At 41.2% G+C, this 17,433-nt stretch overlaps 1 protein-coding gene across 1 annotated transcript in view; it reads right to left on the bottom strand.

The window, feature by feature from the left end:
- The window catches only part of RP1L1 (RP1 like 1), a 42,997-nt gene extending 28,835 nt beyond the window's left edge, over nt 1–14,162 (bottom strand). Inside the window, exon 1 of the mRNA XM_062638585.1 lies at nt 13,829–14,162. The gene's annotated coding sequence lies outside the window, so the exon portion shown is untranslated. The remainder of the gene's footprint in view (nt 1–13,828) is intronic.
- Between the last annotated feature and the right edge of the window lie 3,271 nt (nt 14,163–17,433).

Here is a 17,433-nt window from a genome sequence, read left to right as displayed (position 1 = left end):
AGATGGGTCCTTCACTTTAAAAGCTAAGCTGACTTTGATGTTTAAGTCTGGTGGTTGAATCCGACCTTTTGATACCCAAATATTTGTAATGTCTTTGCTATGGTGGAGACAAGTGGAAAAGAAACTGGGCTCTACTCTTTCTTACTTGCCCTTACCAAATGCATTGTCTTGGAAGTCAACCACTAAAAAATTCAGACCATGCATTGAATGAAACTACAATGCCAAAAAAGAAGACATGTTGGTTTTGACAGGGTCAAAATAAACCATCACCACTATTTAAAACCACTAAAATATTGGCTGCAATGAGTATGACAGATGTCTATTCCATTAGTATGAACAATGACTCCATAATTCACTTTGAGTTGATTATTTAAACTTAAATGGAGACTCTCAAAATGGCATTTAGAGATGTCATCTTCTGATCAGAAGTTACTGCTCACAGATAGGCAGCAAACTTTTTGAATTAGTAAGGAGTACCATAGCTTTTCTTGTACCTTGCAGATGGTTCTGGCTACAAGCACCTACATCCAACTTACTTTCCAAATTATGTTCTTAGTTGATAGCAGTTTTTTATGGCAACTTCAAAAAAGTCTCTCACAATAAAAAAAAAAGTTTAATGTTCACAAATGGGTTAGAAAACAATAAATGTATTTCTAATTGCAAGTTTCCTTCGGTTTGCTCCTGGTTACACTTCTTGCAGCAACTGAATAAAGTTCTAGTTTCAAGAAAACAGTCATGCTATTTGCAAATTATTCTTTGGAGGACCAGTTTGGTGACCAATGTAATTCATGGGAGTTTTGTCACTGAATCCAGAGGTGCAGCATTCAAAATCTGCAAATGTTGATTTTCTCCACATTTTAAAACTAAACCATCATTTTCACATTGTGCTACTCTCAAGTGAAGTATTTATGCACTTTGTATGACAGCAAATTCACTCCTGCAATAAATGGAAGTTTAACCTCAGGTAGTTGAGAAACGACATTAAGCACCATTTGAAAGATTATTATTTTGACAAATGTCTGCTTTTTTATATCCATGCACACTGACAAAGATTTCAATATGATTTATTCTCTCCATGTACGTATTTCACCAAGAGATTATTCACTTATTTATTTCCCAAGTAAAGGTCAATCCATCAGCCTATCTTCCAGGGAAAAACATATCTAATTTCTCTATTTTTCAGCGGCTTTCAGAAAGGTAGCTTTAACTTTTTCTCCATAAGTCCCACATTATAGCTTTCAGACATCAGCAGCATAATTTCCAAACAAATCCATTATCCAAATTGTAGTCCCTGGACAAATGGTGGTCTACAATATACTGGCTGCATTCCCAGAAATCTAACTGCTTCCCAAAGATTTATTCTATTATTTTTTTTCAAGTTTTTAAATCATACTGTAAGAAGTAAAAAAAAAAAGGGACAAATTGTATCATATGTTCCCAATACTAATTTTCTTTAGGAATAATTTTACAAGGTTGTTAAGGGATCAGCAGTGTAAAGGAATATTGCCCCTTAAATTTTGGGTGATAGAGTTGGTTACCCACCCAGGCCTAGATGGTCTATCTTCTTTTAAGAAGTAGTATATACGTGAAGAGCAAGCATTCCACACAAACCTTGCATGAAATGGAAACAGTTCCTTCAGGGAGAAGTTTTGTATTGTCTATTTGAAGTTTCAGAATGGTAAAGGGATTCTATTGCATACTGGCAAGGCAACAAAAATGGTTATCTTGCCCAAATACATCTTTTTATAGATACAGATATTTACAAGAAAGTCTCAATGCATATTTTCATACTTACATTGAAATACTTCATGTCTCTTGCTCAAGATGACTTTTTCTTATAGAATATCCAAGAAATTAAAAATAAATGAACAAAACAACTAAGCAAACCCAACACAGCCAACCAACCACCTCTAGGGTCTAATGCACTGGACAGAGCAGGGAAATGCATTGGCAAGTTACGTGCTGTCAATCAAACTGTCCTCAAAATGACTGACCACAGCTTGGAGGGTTAATCAGGACTGTGTTGCTAAGGATAGAAAGAAAAGCTACCTAATCTGCTGAAGAAGGCTCTCAAATCCACTGGGGCTTTAGGAACAGTTTGCCCAATCCTTCTCTTGCTTGTGTCTACGTAACTCAGGTATAAATCTGACTCAGTAACACTCCTCCGAAACCATACCAGTATAAGTAAGAACACAGTCAAGGCCAAAGAGGTAACGTTTTTGTCTTGCATAAAGGCCTGCTGAGATCTGGAAAACTTTCCAGAGCCACCCTACTCATGAACTCACCAACTCATCAGCAATACTTTGGAATCAGATTTACCTTCAGGGAAACTCCAGGGAAATCGATGGAGCTAAAGATGATGGTAGTCCTTACGGATTTCTGTACATGTTTGTTACTTCTCAGCTGATTGATAGTAATTTACTTGGGGCACAGATTCATAACAATTTTTCAGTGAAATACTGTCTTAATAGTAAAGTCTGGTGAGTCATAATTTGCAATCAGGATGGTGAAATACTGGAACAAGTTGCACAGAGAGATGGAGATGCACCATCCCTGAAGACATTTAAGGCCAGGCTGTATGTGGTTCTGGGCAACCTGATCTAATGGAAGACGTCCCTGCCCATGGTAGGGGGTTTGGAATAGATGACCTTTGAAGGTCCCTTCCAACCCAAACTACGCTATGATTCTAAGATCATGGCAGATGTCAGAGTCTTGGATGAAATAAGAACAGCCAAGCAACATAAGAATGACAAATAACATGGAAATTACTTTTCAATTTACCATTGTAGCCCAAAAGGAGATCTCAAAATGACTAAACTATAGCAGGCAGGTAAGTCATGCACTTTTTAACCATACCAAACCTCCACTATCCAACTTCACATAGAAGCAGCTGTGAGAGCATGTAGTTGAGCATTCATTAGGTGAACCCTTAGCCAATACATCTGCAGCACACATCAGCCTTCACCTTCTGTCCCTCACACTACGCTTGTTATCTCCAAGGGCTTTTTGCAGCCTTCTCTCTGTTGGGGACAAAAAAGGAGAGAAATCCAGCTACCACTCTGGAAAGTGCCTGAGCTGAGGCAGGAGAGATGTTGAAGAACTTGACTCAATGAACTGAAAATGAAGTCTATAACCACTCTTGGTTATAGATGAGAATGCTTTCTTGAGAAGCATCCAGACTTGACTTAAATACTATAAATTATTCAGGGTCTATCCTGTCCAGCAGCAACAGTTCCAGTAGGTAATCCCACTTAATGCTAAACACCTCTACTTTTTTTCTAGCCTATATATGCCTAGTGACAATTTTTTGTATGGCTTTTGTTGATAAATTATTTTGCAGACTTTTACTGGAAGTTTCTCTTACCAACGAATAATTGTAGCTTCCATTTTTACAAAGTCATTTCTTGCAGACAGAAGAAAAACGTACAGGTCAACATTAACATTTGGAATAGAGCTGGTTGAAAAATCCAGGTGTGTTACAGAGAAATCATGAACAAGACTATTTCATTTGAAAATTTTCCCAGAAAAGGTGTGAGTTTCTAGCAAGAAAGAAGAATCATTGTTTTGCAAGATCTAACCATTTTTCTCTATAAAGGCTCATTTTAATTTGCTCTGTGCCCTTTTTGAGAAAGACAAATATATTTTAAAATGTCAAAGTGATCTTATTAACAAGAGCTATTTATGGTCCGACCAAGACAAAGTATTGTATGGAAAATTACCAAAGTTGTGATGTTTCATTCATAGAATAGAAAAGCATTGAATTTGAAGACAGTGAACCCATTTACCTGTGATTATTTAAGAATTTTCTGGAAACAAAAAAAAAAAAGGTAAATTATATATATATATTTTTTCCTTCAATTTATTTGTAACTTAAAATTACTTGAAAAGGATTATCAAATTCTGTGTAGGACTTGAAAGATACTGGCGTACTGGAGTGAGTCCAGCAAAGGACAGCAAGATGATAGGACAAAATAGGAGCATATGATGTGCAGGGGAGGATAAGAGCACTGGAATCATTGATCATGGAGAAGAAATTTGGAGACATCCATATCATTGTGTAGGACATCGTATAGGCATGGTATAAAAAGAGACAGACTCTTCCCAAAAGTGTATAGTAAAGCATTAAGATGTGGCAGATACAAGTGGCATCATTCAAAATACCATTTAGGTATTAGAGAAAATTCTTCATAATGGTGATAAAAGACTGGGATCTAAGAGGTGGAGGAATATCCAACCCTGGAGATATTAAAAACTCAGTTGAGCATCTTCATCTATTGGGCACAGCTATGTGTGGTTGGACCAGAGAATCTCCAAAGCCCCTTCCAGCCTGGTTTGTTCTGCTATTTAGCAAAGGTTGTTTGCACTCTCCTTGGCTCAGGCTCATGTGGTAATTAAGATCTAGAGAAGTGCCAGTTTAATACAATCCATCCTCCATAGCAATTTGAGCTGTTTCATCGTCAGAGACATTTTCTGTGATCTGTTAGAATACTCCACCTTTAACTACTTAAACATTAGCTCTTCCCCTTTGTAATTACTGGATTTTCTTTAAAGAAAATTAAATATTAATTTATAAGTGTGGGGCAGATCTTAGTAGATGAGGGATTTTTGTGATTGTTTCTGGGCCTTTGAAGGGATGTGTTGGGGGCTTTGTTTTGGGCTTGTTTTTTTATTAAAAAACAAAATAAAACAAAACAATAATGTACTGTTTTTAATTTATTTGGGTCCGTATCAGTTTGAAACAAGGCAATCTTCAAAGCACAGCAGTCCAAGTTGTATTTCCAGCTACATCATTCAATGCAAAGGATTATGTTGCACTTAACATAGGTAACCAAGAAGCACAGCTTTCTGCAGGGTAAGAATTAGTCTCCCGGATCAGATTTACCTGCAACAAATCTCCCTCCTTTTGTAGATGAGCTCTTCAGCCATTAACGTGGCAAAGAAAGAAAACCCTCTGAATTTGCCAAAAATTTAAATGGTTTTCTTCCACTGTTTCTGGCTTTTAAAAGCATTTACTCTGTAGACAATACCTCTACATCAGTCTTCATGGACTTAAATTGCTAACTTGAGTCCCTTCAATGTGAAGTAAAGTACAGTTGAAAAATGTTATTAGTTTGCCACTCACCATGCAAATAAGAGGTGCATTTATGAAGGTGAAGACCAAAGCTCATGATATCACAAGCAGTTCAGAGAATAAGGCCTGAGTCATAAATATCTGATTACAGGATCAGGACCTCAGACCAGAGAGACCTTGCCCAGCTTGGGTCCTCTATACTGAGGCTTCATTCAGAATCCTGAGTTATGAAATGTACTTTCTGCTTAGGATGAAACATAAGGATAGTTGTATGAGTACAACATAATAAAATAAGACAATGGACAACACACGGAGAATGTGCTAGGTTCTCGTGGTGGGCAATAAGAGACAGGGACATGGTGGTGCCCGTTTGTTGTTTCTTCCACTATGTATCATGTTGTTTCCCATCAATTATTTCTCAGAGTTCCTCAATACAGTCATCCTGTGAGAGCTCCCCTGAGATGCTGTTAATCAGTCCAATGTGAAATTAAAGCAATCTTCCGCTGAAAGGAGAAGCCCTAATACAGAGAAGTGATTTTCTTTTGCTAAAGAAATGTAGGATTTCTCTTCCGCAAAATGAAACCGAGGGCTTAAGAAACCAGAGGCAGAGAGGCCAGCTCTGCCACATACTGTTCAACACCCAGCTGTGGTCTGTCAAAGTAACAACTCTGTGACACAGTCCTGATTACAGCATCTTTGCAACAGGTTCCAACAGCAACAGCTCCATCTGGGTGTTTCAGACTGCTCACAGTTCAGTAATACCCCTAGAAGCTGTAGACAAGGTTTTGTTTTGGACGGTATTTCTACTGCCATAGTCAAGCATTTCCTAAGGGTATAGCTATTTTAAATATCCAGGGGTTTAAGTAACCTGCACTGCCCTTTACTCACATTTCTGGCAATATTGGGGAAAATAACTTTACATTTTCATTTGACGTGAGCTTGAAGTTTTATGTTCAAGCCGATTTGCATGTCTGTGCCAGGAAACTGATAAACAGTTGTGCTATTTGTCACATCAGGTGGAGAAGACAGCACGGCAAGATTGGAGCAGCTTGCCAAATTCAAACCTGGAATTGACACAACTGACTACTTGAAAGGAACAAGATCACAAGAACATACACGTACCACAAGGATTAAGCATGGGTTGAGCAGGATGTTAGCAGTCTTTTTTGCCTTCTCAGGAAGGCTGTCTGGTATGCGTGTGTCTTGGTTAATGTGATCACAGCCACACAAGGTGTCTACTTCATCTGTCATTCCAGGACTATTTCCGTCTTCAAAGACGATATAAAAGCTCAGGCACAAAAGTTTTACAGACAACCAGTTGAGGTTTCCAAGACTGGTTAACTCATATACAACCAACTCCTGTTAATCTAAGCTTTGCTTCCTCATCTTCCTGTCTGTAAAGGGGAATCAAGAAAGAGGCTGAGCAAAGCTGATTATGTGAGTAGTCAGCTGTCAGTAACAAAACAGCTGACTACGGTGAGCAGCTGAAGAACTAGGGATATGCACAATAACCAGGACAAGGCATGCCTAAAATGTGTCACCCAGAAGTCAATTAACTGAGAGAGAAACTAAGAAAGTCACAACAAGCTTTGAAGAGGTTTCAATCTATAGCTGCTTCTGGACTTGACAGCTAAAGGCTACATGTCAATGGAAGAAACTCACTGGAGATTCCAGCAACTGCAGGCATTGGAAGTTTTTTTTCCAGTTTCCATGAAACCCACCCCAATCTTTCTTCCTCAGGACAGCGCCCAACTCTGTAAACATACAGGCACATATGTCCCAAGTTCAGCGTGGGACTACCCATATGTGCAGTGAAACAACCACTTGCATCCCTCTGTTGTCATCCACCATAAGGCACAAGTTGATTTCCTCTACACCACCATCACTTCCAATTCTCCCATTGCAACAAATCTTTACTTGATATTATTAAACCTTTTGTATTTGACCTCAGTTCCTTCCAAATGATTATCAATTTTAATTTTCATTAGTACATTTTTACACTCTTTAGAAATTATTTCAAAATACATTAAATCCAGTCAGATCACTCCACATTTCAATAAGCATAGTCATTCTTTCTCACTTTCTCAATATATTTATAACTGAATCTGAAGACAGCTTTTATTCATCCAAAAATATATCTTCTAAAATGCTTTTAAATAATTTTCCTAGCCAAATTAAACACTTTTAAAATCTGATAAACAGTAGAAGCAGTCAAGTTTCTCTGGCATCATGTATTTCTTTGGCCTTTTGACTACAATTCTTGTGCCATACAGCTGTGTACTTATTTCTGCCTTAACATTTGTTCCATTATATTAGAAGACACAATGTCTCACCTAGAGTGACTCTCCCCTTTTGGCTTTGGGTAGTAGGGAAAAAAACCCAGGGATATTATCCCAGTCCTTTCTCCTTTATTTATCCCATTTAGCATCAGCTGCATTTGGGAAATGATACACTTGGTTTCTCAATTCATTCTGTAAAGTCCAAAGGTCAACAAGATCAGCAAAGCTGATATGTGCTTTCCAATTTTTTTTCAGGGATTCCTCCACTTGTTCTTTATCAATTACATTTTTCTTTACAGTGACTTCCTTCCTCACTTTAAATCCTGTCCAAGCTCCTCTCGTATAGTTTTCTTCTTTAAGAGAGATTTTTTTTAAAGTCGTTCAATAACTCAGCCAATTTTGAATTACTGTCCTCCTTTTTTATTTATTAATGATCTGCTTTTTCCGCTACTTTTGCTCTACCCCCAAGATTTACATCCTTTCAATTTTACTTATTCTTGATTTTAATTCATGTCAGCAGAACTTTGACCTCTCATCAAGGGTAACATTGCTAATACTGGTACCCCAGCCAAAGTCTAAATTTGGTGATTTCTGCAACTTTTGCTTGCCTACACTTTTAACACAATAAAATGTTCTTTCTTTTCTCCTTCTATTGAATTTCAGTGCCAGATTCTCAGACCAGATGAGCCAGCAGGACTCGCTCACTGGAGCTCACAAGATCTCTTGGGATTGGCGCTTGTTGAACACCTGCTCTTTTTGGGCATTGCGCAGGAGCAGAAAGGACAATGCTTGCTCTTTGCTGCCAGCTGTGTGACAATGGTGGGTATTTCCTACATGCACACTCCTTCCCAGATGTGTTGGGGCCATTCTGGAAGAACAAAGTGTTCTGGTGGGGTAGTATGGTCAGGTGGTTCCACAACTGCTTAACTTCAAGCAGGGTCAGAGAGATCAGATGCAGGAAGGGAGCAAGGACAAGGATCAGCCAATGCCTGGGCACTGTGGGACAAATATATTGTACCAGCACAGGATACTTCAGCTCAATGTGGATGTCTGTAATGTCTCTACTTGAGACAATCACTCTAGCCTTCCTTCAGCATTGCCAGAAAGATATGATGTCTTTTAGGTTGCGTTCATCTCATCCTGAGCTGGATGTCTCAGATGAGCTCTATCTTAAGCTCAACATGACCAGTCAGTGTGCACTTGCAGCCCAGGAGCCAACCGTGTCCTGGGCTGCATCATGTCGAGGGAGGTGATTCTTCCACTCTGCTCTGGTCTGGTGAGACCCCCCCTGCAGTCCTGCATCCAGCTCTGGGACCCCAACATAAGAAGAACATGGAGTGCTGGAGTGAGTCCAGATGAAGGCACAAAGATGCTCTGAGGGCTGGAGTGCTTCTGTCATCAAAACAGGCTGAGAGAGCTGGGCTTGTTCAGCCTGAAGAGAAGGCTCTGGGAAGACCTTAGAACCTTCCAGTACCTAAACGGATTAACAAGAAAGGTGGTCTGCTTTGTAAGAGACTGGCCAACATCTGCTGCCTCCCTCCACACCCTTTCTGAATGCCCTGGTAATTCTTCCTCATCCTTATGCTCTCTCCTGTTGACATCATGTTCCCTGTGATGTCATCTGGTGACATCACTCTCCACATTCATGGTAGCAGGTGTAGCTTTAAACTGCTGGGTCTCCCCTACCCTTCCTCTGAGCTATATCCCAGATGTGGATCTGCCAACACTTTTATCGCAGTTAAAAAAACACCTCCTTATCTTTCATCACAAACCTTTCCTTCCCCCTTCCCTCCTTGTTGTGAATAACCCGCATTTGTATAACACTCAAATTCACAATCTCTGTGTCGTGTTCAACACCTACATCTCCTTCACACCAGATACTCTCTTCTGGATTGTCGCCAAATCTTACGGCTTCATGGCTGTAACCTCTCCAAAATCTCCTGCCATCCTTTCCTGCTAAAACACCTATCTGTTTCTGAGCTAGCTTATCTCAACCTTTATAAACTTTACCAGCTTTCACAGTATTATGCAAGGTCTATTCAACATCCTGCCTATAAGATTCTTCCTTTCTGCAATCTGGTGGTTTCCCTCTATTTTTCCTCATTTTCATATTTGCCCTCGCCACCCTCAAAAGCTCTCAAGACCTTCACCTTCTCCTTTCTTGCTCCTGCCTCACCTGAAGATTGCCAAGGCTGACCAGTTCAGCTCACACCTCACAATTCGTGGAGCAGAAAGTGTTCAGGTACTATGGCAAAAGATGTTATGTGAAAGCACAGCGAGACATGTAGTCCTCCTTGTTGCTGTGCACCTCTCTTCCTTGGCCTCATACCCTTCCTAACACACATCTTCTAAAGCCTGTAGGAGTTAAGGCAAAGCTTATATAACACCACAGTCATTACTTGGCCCTTCATCATCAGCATTTCCCAGGCTCCACCTGATCCTGACCTGGATTCAGATGTGAACGCTGCCCCATTTGTCCTGTCTCTCACTCAGAGGCAGATGTGATAAGAAATAGCAAGATTATTTATTAAGACGCTTTGCATGCCTTTGAGGAAGCTTAAAGTGGTAATGTGCTGAAATGGGTAAATGAATCCGCAACAAGAAGAGAGTAGCTCTGGAAAAGTACTGCAAAATACACTGAAGATTATTGGTGCCGATTTTTTTTCCCATGGGTTGGCCAAGTGCCACATTTTTCTGACTTCAGTGTTCACTTTGCCTGAACTTTAACAGCTAGGGCATCTGCCAAATGTGCTTATGGGCTTGCTGAGCTGTTCATGGAGGGCAAGTCAGAACTACCTCCCTGACAGACCTCATGGCCAAATCTCAGTGACAGGAGACTGGCTTGTGTAGTCAAGAAACAAAGATGGCACTAGGTGACTAAGGCTGGTCAGCTAATGCAGAAAGAATGAAATATGAAGAAACCAAGTCACAAAGCAAAAGAAACCTGGGAGCAGTTTGTATAAACTTTGACGCAGCAGTGAGTGTTCCCTCAAGTAGGACAAAAAATGTTCCGCCAAACTGTTATTATTTATTGAACTGACAGTATTTAAAGAGTAGAGCTGGCACAACGTGGCTCTGGGACGTGCATCAGATCTGTCCAATAAGCAGATATCGTTTCTACAGATTTATTGCTCCTTTGGATTCCAGCAGTGTGCCAAAGCTGCTGCTGAGATGGCTGACAGTAAATGAACATGTTGGGACATCCACATCACCAGCCAGCACTGGCCCAGGCTTGCTGTCAGGAACAGACTTGCCCACCACCACACTGTGATTAGGCACATGTGCACGAAGAGGTCACCTCTGCTCTCTGGATGCTGTAATGCAAGCCGAACTCCTGGCTGGGCAACATCCAGGTGATCCTGCATGTGCCATCGACAGATATCCAAGCTTGGGTGCTTCCAAGCACATTGTGGATGCTGAGACCCAACCAGAGCCCATCACAGAGAGTGGGTAGAAAGCAGGCAGCTTTGGAAGCCTGCAGTGCTTAGGCTTTCTCTCCATTTCAGTTGTATTTTCACAAACATAAGTGATATTCACAGTTCCCAGAGCATCAGACAGAATGGACAGATAATGGTCAGACGGGAAACTGAGGTACTGACAGGTCAAGTGACTTGCCTACTAACGCTTATTTGGCTACAGGAACAACACTAGGAACACCACCTTTGTCTCTTTGGTCCTGATACAGTCATTTATGCTACCTTGTTAAAGCAAAAAAAAAAAAAAGATAAAGAGTTCAAGCCAATTTCTGACAAAAGTGCATTGTTTCTGGGTGAGCTGCTCTGAAACAAGCATGGAAGGACTTGCATCACCATCTCGGTAGCCCACCTCTGCTGCTAAGCCTGTAAGTACACACAGGACTCTTCTCACGCAATCCAGGGCACCAGCATCAGTGAAAACACCTAAGAAAATAAGGCAACAAGCTTCCATGCCCTGCAACAGGAGGAAGACTGAGGGTAACATTGGACAGCCACAAGCCTGCAGGATGCTGACAATTTAGAGAAAAGCAACAAAATGATTGAGGGTTGGTTAGATGAAGGAAGGAGGAAAAAATAATATTGAAAGCACTAAATATACATTGCTTGGCCAAGTAATGCCTCAGGGAAAATAAAAGAGCTGGCAGTCAGGAGGAAGCTGAGAGCCAAGGAAGAAGTAGGATCTCCATTGTTAAGGGCTCTCAGCCCTTGTAAGCGAACAATGAGGAATGACTGTGTGCTGCAAGCCAGGAGATAAGTTAGGATGAGGGGAAGCTGATGAGTGCAGGCACTACACAAATAGATGAGATCAAGTCTTTTCTGAAACAACATTTCTGCCACCAGCTGCACCTGGGTCTTGATTTTCTCCTGTGTTTTTCATTCACTGCATGGTCAAATGTTAAGGCACTAATTCTTCCCAGGCATATGGAGGAATCACTTAATGTAGAGCAAGAGGTTATAAATAGATGTGATTGGACAAAAGTGAAAAAAGGGCAAGTGAGGTCATTTAGATGGGAATAACCTTCAAATAAAGTAGTAGAAACCCCTTCTCACAGGTTATTTAAAACCAGACTGGGGAAAAAGAAAACTGGTTTCTGTATTCAAGGCAGAGTAGAATTTGGGGAAAAAATTGCACTGTGAAGGGAAGAGATGAAGAGATCCATTGTTTATCTCTCCAAACTGATATTTTAAAATGTTCAAACCACTTTGGCTCTATAAGCAGCATTTTACACTTGAATGTGCAGTTAGTCTGTCCTTTACATTAATGGATTAAAAGTAACAAATTAATGGCAACAACAATTGACAAGGATAAAATTCACCTACTGGCCAATGATCCATGTTTCTCCAAGGAACGATAATAATACAGCCATGATTTACAAGGAGATTAATTAAAGAACAGGGGGAAAGAAAAAAAAGCCAACAACTATTAAAGCTTCAAAAGCGAGCAAAGGGAGAAGTAAGGGGTGGGAAAAGGAATAAACAAGCAAAAAACCAACAAGAGATAGAAACATTATTTTGTGCCCTCAGTTGCTGTAAGGAGCAATTTGGGGGAGTAGAAGATAAATACCGATTGACCACCATCAGAACCAATAATTCATAGTGATTATAGACAGACCAAGAACCTACTATGTTTTCAGATGTTCAAAGCAAATACAAATCTTGGTCCTGACCCTACTAGAGGAGTCACAGAGATGCAGAAATTCCCAGATCAGGATTTTGGCCACCAGGCAATATTTTTCCATAACAGACAGCTGAAACCAGGTAGTTTTTGAGCAAGAGGCAACTGGGTATTGCCAGGCTCTTCTCTGCAAAGGGTCGATAAGCTGCTGACCTATCTTGACCTATGCTTTACCTCCTGGTAAATTTATATCAGTACTCTTTTTCCCTTCCATGTTAATTCAGTCCCTGCAGATATGCCATGCTGATATTATGAGCTCCTTAGCATGATGTATAAAGACCATAAATGAAAAGCCAGGAGCTACAGGATGAAATTCAGTGCTCCGTACTATTCAAGGGGTCAGATTTGATGATCTAAATGACCCTTATGTCATCAACTATATGAACCTCTCTTCAGCCCAAGAAATGAATTCATTTTTTTAATAGTAATTCACTGAAAAGCTGTCAAGGGTAAATGACCTGAGGCTTGTAGTTGCCAAAAAACACAAGCCCCCCCCTTTTAGCCCGTACTTTGAGAGACTGAGGGGTTGCCAACAAAAGAAAGAAAGAAAAAAACCCCAACCAAACAAGCAAGCAAACAGAAAAGAGAAGGCCTTGTGGGCAATTTAGATCTTACAGAGAAAATCAGAGCAGAAATTCTGGCTTAGACTCCAACTGGGATTGTGGTGAAAGTCACAATCTCTTCCATCAGGGACCAGTGTTGGTGCAAAACTGCATCCAGCCTGGCTCCCTGCCTGGGCAGGGCTGCTTAAAATGGCCATGAGTCCCCTCCCAGTACACAGGAGACTATATCTTCTTATGGGCTTGATCCACTCAATCTTCTGCTGACCCTAAATAACAGCAGAGACTTTAAGTGGCCGCAGGGAGTTGTATTAGGAAAACTGGGATCTAGCTCTGGTCAGAAAAGAGACCTGGTCGTTTGGGAAATTCCTCAGTAAGGATGGACCCAGAGCCCACTGCAAAGCCTCCCAGGAAAACACAAAAGCAGCTTTTAGAAATCTTCCAGGGATAACATCTGCATTGCTCAACAGAACAAAATATAGCCAACAGCTATGGCTTGATCACATCAGCAACCTTCCTCCATAAGTATAACTCTTATTTCCATGGACACTTATTTCTCCCACCTGAACATCAGCCACATCTGACTTTCCTAGTGAGAAACAAAGATGTAAAAAAAGGAAAACAGAGCTACTGAAAAAAAGGCAATCGATACTAACATCAGACCTCCTGCTGCTACCTGCTCTCCATTGCTCCAGTATCATCCTTGTTGCTCTTTGCCTGTATTGATTCACAGGTGACTAGAGGGACAGAGAGCAAATTCAACTCACCACAGCAAAGGTAATCCAGGTACATAGCTTTGCTCAAGTCAGTAATCCATCCCAGGTCAGGCCTCCCTTGAGCACTCACAGCTGAGATCAAAAGCCAGGCAGAGAAATTTCCCTTCTTTACTTTTCCCAGCCCTGCAAATGAAAGAACTCTTCTGCTCACTGTCTGCACAGGGGAATGGCCCCCACCTTCCTTCCTAAATCTTTACATCTCTCCTTTTCTTGCAGCTTTCCCCACCATCGTATGCTCCCATGCTCAACCACTTCTCCAGATAAAAGAAGCAAATGGACTCTGCCCAGGGTAGCCACTTGGAATGGGATTAAGATGAGCAGCTTACAGCTGGGCACCATCTGCAGTGACGATAATTAATTAATGAGGTTTTAAAGATCTTTTTTTCTTTGTTCCTCATACAGATTTGATGACTGAGAAATTTGCATCACTGTGTGGATTGTGCTCTCTGCTGACTGACAAGCCTGACACAGTGTCTCCTTCTGTACATAGTACACCTGTATTTAAGTCACGAGCTTGAAAGGCTGGCTCCTGGTGTCAAAGCCTTTCTTGCCTTTTCTGATCACAAAGCCCATGTTTTAAGTCTCCAGCCTGTGACAGGCAGTAAATAAATCAGATTAAATGATTGCAAAAGTCCCTCCCAGCCTGAAAAAAAAAAAACAAAAAATATGGCAAAAAGAAAAACTCATACTCTAGGAGAAAGTTTCATATATTCCATCAAGGGATGTTAAAGGGTGCTATAAATGACAGAAATCACAACCCCAGAGAGGCAAAGGGAAACATTATTCCTCATTCACCAGTGGGAAAAGAGGCATCTTCAAATTCTGGTATTTCTTCAACAGTCAGGCCAGGTGCAGACCCCAAATGTCCTAATGCCCAGCGCAATACCTTCAATGCTTCCTTGCCAAAAGGCTCTTACGTTTTCTTACACAAAAACATTGCCTGGCCTGTAAAGATGATGTGCTCTGCAGTCCCTGTTAATGATTCACCCCAAACCTCTCCAGATTACACTGAGGCTCCATCCCCGCTTCCTCATCTCAGCTTTCTTTGGGTTGGACCAAAAGCATTCGGAGATGATGGTGCATGGCTGAGTATCACCTCAGCCTTGTACGGGGACACAGGATGGGTGGAAGATACCTGACAGAATATAGGTGATAACACTATAGACCCTGTGAGATAGCAGTCTACACTCCTATGCTCCTTGGGGTACAATTCCTCACATGCTATAGCTGATGTAAAAACACAGTCATCTGACTCACCCTCAAGAGTACCTCATTCTCCCCAGGGACTGAATGAAGTCTGAGATGTTAGCTCAGATACTGAGCTCTGCCTCACAGGCATCTAGAGTTAAACGATATGAGTGTCCATCATATAAGTGGATAAGCACTTTCCAAAAATTTTCCATATCCTAAAGTAAATACACTAGCTAACTGCAGTACTGAATAACTATTATCAAATAGCTGCTACTATTCTTTTCATGGTGACATGGAATCTTAATTGCAAATAGTGAAAGACAGACACCACTGGGCCCTCTGCTTTAGAATGAGCTGCTCCATTTTTCAGACTCTATTGACCATGTCTCATCTAGGAAGAACAACATCATATGCAAAACACATACATAAAGTTCAATTCCTGAGTTTATACAGTGAATCTCATCCTTACATCCCTTGAACTATGGGGTAAATAAATAAGTAGCCCCTGCAATTACTACCTACCTTCAGATGCTTCTCTTGGTTCTGCATCAAGGGAGAGACCTCAACCAGCTCTGAATTACCCTTGCAAGTGACTATTGCCTCACTGATGACAGACCAGAGGCTGTTTGCAATGTATTATTCAATAGTTGTAACCAGAGCAGAATCTGATTCTGTATGATTTCCTCAATGCTCCAAAAGACAAGGTCGCAAGAACAGTGGTATAAAAATATTTTCCTTTTTGTGTGTCTCCTGTTTCTTTCCTCACCCTGTCCCATCCCAAAGTTAAACCCCATTTGCAGTACTGTTCAAACCATAACTGAAAACCGGGCTGCCTTCTGACATGTGAGGACTCCACATGTTGCTGGCTGTAACTTCAGGCAGGTGTCATGTTAAATCTCTAGAGGGATTGATTGCTGTTTATCATCAGAAGGAGGGGAATCTCCCCATCTTTGACCTCTGCAATGGCTTCATAAGTTAAAGCCACACATGATCAGGTTGACCTTATGCTGCAGTTGTTGATTTTTGGGTTGGTTTCTTATTTTTCAAAAAGATTATGTATACAGTTGCTCAGAGTGGGATTTCCAGCACTTTTCTCCTCTGAGAATCCTCGGTCTTAATAATTAATTACTATTATTAATTGTATTTTGGCAGCCTCCCTGGCCTTTTTTACCCATAAATGTCCATGAAACTTCAAGGCATTAATGAAAATAGACTCACCTGCAGAGGTGGAAGAGGAGTTTTTTATTAAGTGTTAAGGGAGAATGCAGGGGGAGAAAGGCATTTTGGAAAATGTGTTAGGTTTGAGAAAACTCCTGGTGGGAACGTTTCTCAAATTCAGGGCTAAACCTTAGTCAAATCTACAGGGGAGAGAAAACACCCAGGGTGGAAATCTATTAACCCAGATTCAAGCCTCTTTGGTATGTTAAAAATCGCATTGAAGGTTCCAGCTCCACACCCCAGTGCCTATCCTAACCCTATTTCCTCTCCAAATAGAGTTCTATAAGGTCTTGAGCACAAGAAGAAGCTGTGATGCTCATCTGCCTTGAGAGTGAGAGAAAAGCAGATGAACTTTCAGGTTGAGCTGTGACACAGCAGCAGGTTATGCAACAAAGCCAGGGATCTCCTTTTCTAATTCCCCTTCCCCCCATTAATAAACATCTCCTACCTCTCAATGAGTAATATAGCAGAAGATGGGAGAAATTAGCTGATTGACGGATAGAACCTAAGCCATTTGACTCCCATAAAGTCTTCCTTACATTTGGGTATTATTAGCACCTGTTTCTAATCCATTCTTTAAAGGGTTTATGCTTAACAGCTGAAATTGCCAAGAGTGTTAAGTCTCGCTCAGAAAAAGTGAATACAGTACAGTTGGTGTTACTTTAGGCAAATCATTTGCTCCCTGTTCACAAAGGGATATAAGCCAACACTTCATTTCCAGGAGGTGCTTGGCTTCCTCCTAGGTTGTCTTCTGCTGAATAGGGTCTCATTTTCTCTATACAGAATTATTTTACATATAGTGAAAGCACTTATCCTGTGAAAACAGGGTGAGAGAGCTGGGGCTGTTGAGAAGAGAAGGCTCCAGGAAGACAGAGCAGCTTCCGGTGCCTAAAGGGGCTAAAAAGAAAGCTGGAGAGGGGCTTTTGACAAGGGCCTGTAGGGACAGGACAAGGGGGAAATGGCTTTAACCTGACAGAGGGGAAATTGAGATGAGATCTTAGGCAGAAGTTCTTCCCTGTGAGGGTGGTGAGGCCCTGGCACAGGTTGCCCAGAGAAGCTGTGGCTGCCCCATCGCTGGCAGTGTTCAAGGCCAGGTTGGAGGGGACTTGGAGCAACCTGGTCTAGTGGAAGGTGTCCCTGCCTGTGGCAGGGGTTGGAACTGGATGAGCTTTAAGGTCCCTTCCAAC

The sequence above is a fragment of the Pezoporus occidentalis genome, unplaced genomic scaffold, assembly GCF_034315485.1.
Source record: "Pezoporus occidentalis ecotype Australia unplaced genomic scaffold, CSIRO_AGI_Poc_V1 ctg57, whole genome shotgun sequence".
In the NCBI taxonomy this organism is placed as follows: domain Eukaryota; kingdom Metazoa; phylum Chordata; class Aves; order Psittaciformes; family Psittacidae; genus Pezoporus; species Pezoporus occidentalis.
Note: the sequence above shows the minus strand (reverse complement) of the source record. Positions and strands in the feature narration are given on the sequence as shown.